The sequence below is a fragment of the Leptodactylus fuscus genome, chromosome 5, assembly GCF_031893055.1.
Source record: "Leptodactylus fuscus isolate aLepFus1 chromosome 5, aLepFus1.hap2, whole genome shotgun sequence".
Taxonomy (NCBI): Eukaryota; Metazoa; Chordata; class Amphibia; order Anura; family Leptodactylidae; genus Leptodactylus; species Leptodactylus fuscus.
The window spans coordinates 176,843,329-176,850,532 of NC_134269.1; the positions used below are offsets into that span (position 1 = coordinate 176,843,329).

Here is a 7,204-nt window from a genome sequence, read left to right on the forward strand (position 1 = left end):
AGATAAGGCTGAGCCACTTCACATCAGGGTTTCTCCTTAAATGGTGGGAAACTTTATTACCTTTTGGACTTTGGATAATTTTCCTACTCTAGTCAACTTAGAATCTATTGTTTTTTTGTTTTTTTTTATTATAGTATCATTAAATATCACATCTGTTGTATGGCTGCATTACAGTATTCATATAACACCTAAACCCTACATAAGTCATATGGATAGAATTTTGGTAAGTAGAGCCATTAGGGATGGTATGTTGATGCTATGGCCATAGGATGGAAGAAAAAGTCTCTGTGTGAAACTGATCTTGCAGTCTGATTGTTAAAGGAATATTTTCAACTCAAGTTTTCCATGACCCTAGTGTCCTGCTCTGGATTCCTCTTCTGGGTTCTGTGCTCAGTTATGTTGGTGGTCCTACATCCAGTAGCTGAGAGTTCAGGCCTACATTTCTCTAGTGATGTCATTGCATTGACGTCCTCAACGCATGCGCTCCCACAAACCCAGCTGCCGGTTCATCTAATGTGCATCAAACTGTACACTGATAAGTGGCTCCAAGTAAATATCATTAGCCCTGAAGGTTTTCCAACAGGTTTAAATGTGAATATTTATATGAAAACAACCCTTTAGTCCCTTGCTACTGTTTGGCCCTATGTTGAGAAAATACAGAGTTTTACATTACCTTACATTTAAAATAGACCTTGTTACTTACAGAAATACACCTCACACTAGGTTCACACTAGCGTTCTTCTTTCCGTTCTGTGCTTTCCGTCTTCTGCATGCCAGAAGACGGAAAGCACAGACCGGGTCCGGCCGTGAGCGGCGGTGAGCGTTTTATGCTCTCCGCCGCGAAACCGGATTTTTTTATCCGGACGCAGAGTACTGCATGTCCGACTCTGTGTCCGGATTATAAAACCCGGTTTCGCTCACGGCCGGACATCTCTCTCACCCATTCAAATGAATGGGTGAGAGAGACTCCTGCAGGTTTCCGTCTCCTGCCTCTGTTTTAGGCAGGAAACGGAAACCTCAAGTACGGAGTTCACAACGCTGATGTGAACGAGCCCTCACATAGGCACTCTCCCATTGGGTTTTGCAGTCTTTGTAGTGGTAGTAGACATATTTCTGTTCAAGAAATTAGAAGACATTCTTCGTGCCTGCACTGATCTCTTTCTCCGGGGCAGCCTCCTGGTTCTCTTGGCTGCTCTCTTCCACCACGGGCTCAGCTGATCTTTCTTGGCTCCTATCTGATAGCTCCTCTGGCTTGTCATCTGCCGCTTGTCCAGATTCCTATACTGAGGGATGGCCGAGTTCATTCTAGGGATCTGGGATCCCTGCGGTAGGGAGAACACCCTGCAATCCACCACTGGAGAGTACACAGCCACTGGTTGGGTGAATCATACGGGGTCGGACACCGATCTGGCTGCATTTCTGGAGGGCAACAGAGGGGGTGGTCTGCACAGGATACGGGTCCCTAAAGAGCACTGGATCCCGGAGTCAATTCTGGGGTTGACCTGTACCCCGAAAACCTTAATGTTGACCTTACACAGGTTGGGATTGACCTGGGATAGTATAGTTTTCAGCTGGGCCCACCAGAGATTGTCAAGATAGTCAGGTTTGGAGCCCTAGCTGGTCTTCCAGGTTGCCTGCTTGTTCCTAGTCGGGGGGGGGGGGGGGGGGGCGGTCCAGGGGAGCCTGTCTGAAAGTGCTGCCATGCTGCCATAGTTGTAATAGTTGTTTTAGGGTGAGTACAAGAATCCCATCATTACACTTTGTAATTTGCAGCATGCCAATTATACCTACAGAAGCACTGCATTTTTCTCTATAGGTATAATGAAGGCAAAAAGTCCACAGAGAAAAGATCTCTGTGGACTTTCTGTGAAAACGGCGTAGAAAAAAAACATTATACAATTTGAAGCCGCATTATTTTCTGCAGCGTTTTTTTTTTTTAGCCTTAAGATGTATCACTATGTCTATGATCAATATCAGATAGACCCCTCCCACACCAACATTGTTATGATGAGATATTGACACTATATATATATATATATATATATATATAAAATATTTATTAGCAATATTTATAGTAAATCTGTTGCACAATATTGTTATTAACTATTGAATACAAAGAGTACAATGACATACATAGTAGCCGTATTGCTGCTGACCACAAGATAAAATCTGGAACACCTTTAACAACCAATAGCCCCAGGATGTTACGACTCAAGCAGAATTTCCCGCAATATTATAGCGTTATTGGCTACTGCTGATGGGTAAGCTCTTGGTCCTGTGCAGTTAGCTGCTATGTATGCCATTATCCTGAAGTATACGTGGATATATTCAAGTAAGCATTTTTACAGATTGGTTTTCTAAAACTGTTTCTGTTTCTCCATGCTCTTAAAGCTTTAGTGCTTGTGTTATTTATACCCTGCAGACACCTTATCAATGGACACACAAATAAGAATATGGATTTGAAAATGCAATCTGTTAATACATCCTTTCAGACTTCCTTATTCTTCTCTAACACCGCTCTAAAATTCAACTTTAGATAAATGGAAAAAAAAAAAAGTGATGTATAGTCAGTCTTTACAGGACCTGGCAGATTGCTTCTGGTAAAATTGCATGTTGGATTTTTGGATTTTCTAAGGAAATACTTTCTAACTGAATCCTAACAACCTTCATTCTCTTTCTTTTCTTGACTAAGAGAAAACTCTTGTAAAATCTTTTTACTGAGCCATTATAATGCTTTCTACTTTCACTGCAATTAAAAGATGAATATCCGAAAAAACCCTGTGCGGACACTGACGCTTTATTATAACCTTGTATAAAAAAAACAAGGCAAAATTGTAAAAAAAAAAATGATATTTTGGAGAATATGGGTATATTCAGGTCTGAATTTGATAAGGCAGAAAAAGAACTGTCTTCATTCTTCAAAATAATTTGAAGCTGTTTTTGTAAGCTAATTGTGATGCAAATCTCCAAAATCTGCTAAAGCCCCTCGTTGCGGAAACGCAGCTTTATTGGTTGCAGATTTTGCTGAGGTTTTTTGAGACAAAGTCAGAAGTGGATTGAGTAGAAGGTAGAAGTATAAGAACCTCCTATATATTTCCTATTACTCTTGTAGCTATTCTTGGCTTTGGCTCAAAAAACCTCAACAAAATCTACAACAAAAAAGCTGTGTTTCCGCAACGTGGGGCCTTAGCCTAAAAAAAGTGAGGCAGTTTTCATTACTTTATTTGGAATTTGGAGCTGGGTTTGAGGTGGAATCTGACCTCAAGTTCTGAATTCCTCTATGTGAATATATCTAAATCACATGTTGGCATCCGTGTGAGGCCATGCTGGACATGGACAGCACCCCATACTGCACAATCAGGGAAAATCTTTTTTTTATGTGTGTCATTTGTGAGACACAGATGTTTTTTGGGTTTTTTTGGTCTCTTTAATGGATCTATAGACATCCATTGATGTGATTGTTTTTATGAGGACTTACAGTCGCCAAGAAAATATGGATGTCTGAATAAATACATTGAAATCAATGAGTATGTTTGGAATCCACAAAAAAAACCAAGCGTGGACATCAAATATACATTATAGTCGAATGTGTGAATAAGACCTTATGAGTTCTTTAGAATATTTCAAGTCATACTCCTATACTGACCAATGACGTACTTGTATAAAGCCACCCTGCTCTGTCCTCTTTTGTAAAATGTGGTGGGAGGCAGAAATAACAATGTGTGCATCTTTGATGCAAGAAGGGCCTGTATACCCCCTTCTTGCTCCAAAGCTAGTAAACTTCCCTCCAGTGTGTGTCACAAACATATAGACAATGATTTAGAATATAGATAAAGAAATACCCACAAAAACATCTCCATCCATGGATTTGCTCGTTGGTATTGTTCTCCTTTAAGCATTTCAGGATTGGACCATTTTCCTTGGATCAGGACCAGACGGATTTTTGGGGGTACATGTGTTTTGGAGGGACATAATATTTTTTTTTTACTTTGGACTATTCAAATAATTTTTGTGTCTTTTTGGTGATAGATGGGGATTTTTTTACAGTATTTTTATTTTTTCATGTTTTTTTGGATCTGAGAAAATGTATTTTCATTATTTTGAATTTTTTAATAGCTGTGTTACTTAACATTACTTTAAATAGTTTATGCCATAGTGTTTGGCCGGCAGAGCAGCTAGAACAAGTGATGTAGGTTTGATATTAGAGTGAGGTTTTTTGTCTATTTTATTTTATTTTATTTTTTGTTTTTTTATTTTTTTATACACTTTGCTCCCCTTAAGGTCCTAATAGACCACTGTGGGGCATTTTGACATTTTTTTTCCTGATTTTCCTTGTATTTGAGACAAATACATTCACCCCAATTACAGGAGGAATACAGCCTCTTAACCTCTAGAACCCAGCAGTTCCTACAGTTCCCAGTTGACCTTTCACTTTTGGGACAAAAGGGGAACCGCATCATAGCGAATCCCATAACTGCATACACAGCAGTCATTGACAGAGAGTTATACAGAGAGGTGTTTTCATTTCCAGTTTTTTATAGCGCATAAGCCAATTAACGGTGTGCCTCATCATAATTCAGGTATATCCTCTGCCAGGCCATACGTCTGGAGGAAAACCCATAGAAATTCATAGCTGGCGTATTTTCCAACATCATTTACTCCATCATTTACGTGGGCAGAGCAAAAATGAAAAAGTTGTAATTTTTGTCCACAAAATCAATTTACATAAAAATATTTGCAACCTTTTTATGCCTTGTTCACCAGATAACTTGCGTATAAGACATAATAAATAATACCTCATTATATGATGTGTATACAATGTGGAGGAGTTTGCTCGGTAGCAGCAATGGTGCAGGGCCAGACAGTTAACAAGAGGGACACAAAATATGCAGCAAACAGGTTTATTTAGAAAAAAACAGGAAACATAAATAAACCTTGACTTCAGGCACAAAATGAGCAAAATAAAATAGAGCCTGCTCGTCCGAGCAACTAACTAAACAGAAATGGTAACCTAATTATACGTGTGGCTTACTAGCAGCCACATGAACAAAACAAGCACAACTTTGTCTCACCGGACTCAGGGTTACAGTACAAATCCAGCCGCTTCCTCTCACTCCCTGAATCTGCAGCCTTTCTCTGGCCCAGTAATGAGCCAAGGGCTCATGCCTGGAGCTGAGGCCTACTCAAGACCCACACTGGACCACACATAAGTAAAAAACCTGGGGGAGATATAGCGAGATTCCAGCAACTTTTAACAACAGAGATTGGGAAGACTGGGACACCGTATATAGTCAATGGATGGCCAGCCTCTGGTTAAGTAAAAATTGATTAGTTTATCAATTTGTATAGGAACATTATTCCAAAGGATGTAAAAATATATAGAATTATTAGAATCATCAATATGTAGAATATGTAATATCATTATAATTGTGAACATACAGTCACAAACAATTCTGGAAAACTTTGCTTTATAAATGTTATAAAGGCAACAGCACATTTGAAATCACAAAGTTTTCTTCCTCAGGTCTTTTTTCTTCTTCTGTTTTTTGTTAAACTGAACCTGAAGAAATCTTTACTATCTTGAAAGGTGCTTTTAAGGCTGAGGTCCCACGTTGCGGAAATGCAGATTTTTTTGCTGCAGATTTTTTTGAGCCAAACCTAAGGCTGAAAACGCTGAAAAAAAAGCCTCTCATTGACTTCAATGGGTTCCTTTTTATGCTAGTAGAAAAAGGAACCCATAGAAGTTAATCAGAGGTTTTTTTCAGCACTGAAATTCCACCATTTTCCTCCGTGTGAATGGACCTTAAGAGTGTCTACAAAAGGATTGGGAAAGGAATAGGAAGCTCTTAGGCTAGGTTCACACAGGAGATTTTTGGACCGGATTTTGACGCGCAGGCCACATTAGAATCCGGTCCAAAAAACAGCTAGCCACAACTGGATGTTGGTGCAGTGCATTCAGTGCACCGGCATCCAGTTGCGGCATTCTGCTCTGAATTAGGCCCAAATGAATGGGCCTAGTCAGGAGGTAGTGTTGCGAGGTAGAATCAGCTGTGGATTCCGCCTGAAGAAAGGGCATGTCACTTGTTGACCGGCTCCCATTGAAGTGAACAGGAGGTGGTTTTTTGAGCCAGATTTTGACACGGACTCAGTGTCAAAATCCAGACCAAAAAAACTCCCGTGTGAACCCAGCTTTATACTTCTACCTTCTGCTCAATCCACTCCTTATTTTGGCTCAAAAAAACGCAACAAAATCTTCAAAAATTTGCAATGTGGGGCTTCAGCCTAAAACACGAATCTTAAAGGTTGAGTTTTTGATGGCAGGACTACAATGAGGTTCTCTATTGTACAGTTGTGTATAACTGTGCAAGTAGTTTTAATTCAGTCCAAGCATTAATTCACTTATCTTTGACAACACTTTAAGAGGGAGTTCACACGGAGTAATGTGCTGCGTAATTTGGCACGTATATGGCGTGTGAGACTTTGCGGGCGTATACGTGCCACATCACGCGGCACTTACACCGTGTGAACCCTCCCTAAGGGTTGATTTATGGTGTTCCAGTTGTTTTGCTTACTTTGTGCCTATGAAATGTTGTTTTTTTTTCCTTTCCTTCTCCATGCCACACTAAACAATGGTGCAGTCATTGAATTTTTTCGTCACAAATCTGCCAAATCTGTTGGTATACCCTTACAAGGGTTGTATCAGTTCAGGATATCGATTCCAACGCTTTTGACAATGTGCACGCTTCTCCAGCATGAATTAATGTAGCGACTTGCATAGCCAGAATGGCTTATTTAAGACTCATTAGCTGTAGTATCCAGGCATTAATTACTCATTCCGTCTAACAATATTATTACACGTAGGAGTATTGACTCTATAATTGTAGGTGTAGTGCGGAGCCTTTTTGTTTATCACGTTTCAGACTATACATTTCCATCTAAAAGTCTTTCTGATACCTACAGCTGATTCTAATAGGTAATCAATAATATCGATTGGGTGTGGAACTGTCTGAACATTGCTCAATGGAGGCTGAGTAGAACGTACACTGTGGAATTAGGACAGTTAAACACTGGAATTCATCTTTACGTCCTATTGCTGCAGCCAGCAGTTTCTCGAAGCTATTAATTTTATTATTAGCACACCTGGAGACATCGGTTCCCTTGAGAAAAAGCAATTCAACTGCGTGTGCGTGCTACAAAGACTGGT

General features: G+C 39.9%; 1 pseudogene; it reads right to left on the bottom strand.

The window, feature by feature from the left end:
- Positions 1 to 1,017: 1,017 nt before the first annotated feature.
- LOC142203081 (zygote arrest protein 2.L-like) lies at positions 1,018 to 1,703 on the bottom strand (annotated as a pseudogene).
- Positions 1,704 to 7,204: the final 5,501 nt, after the last annotated feature.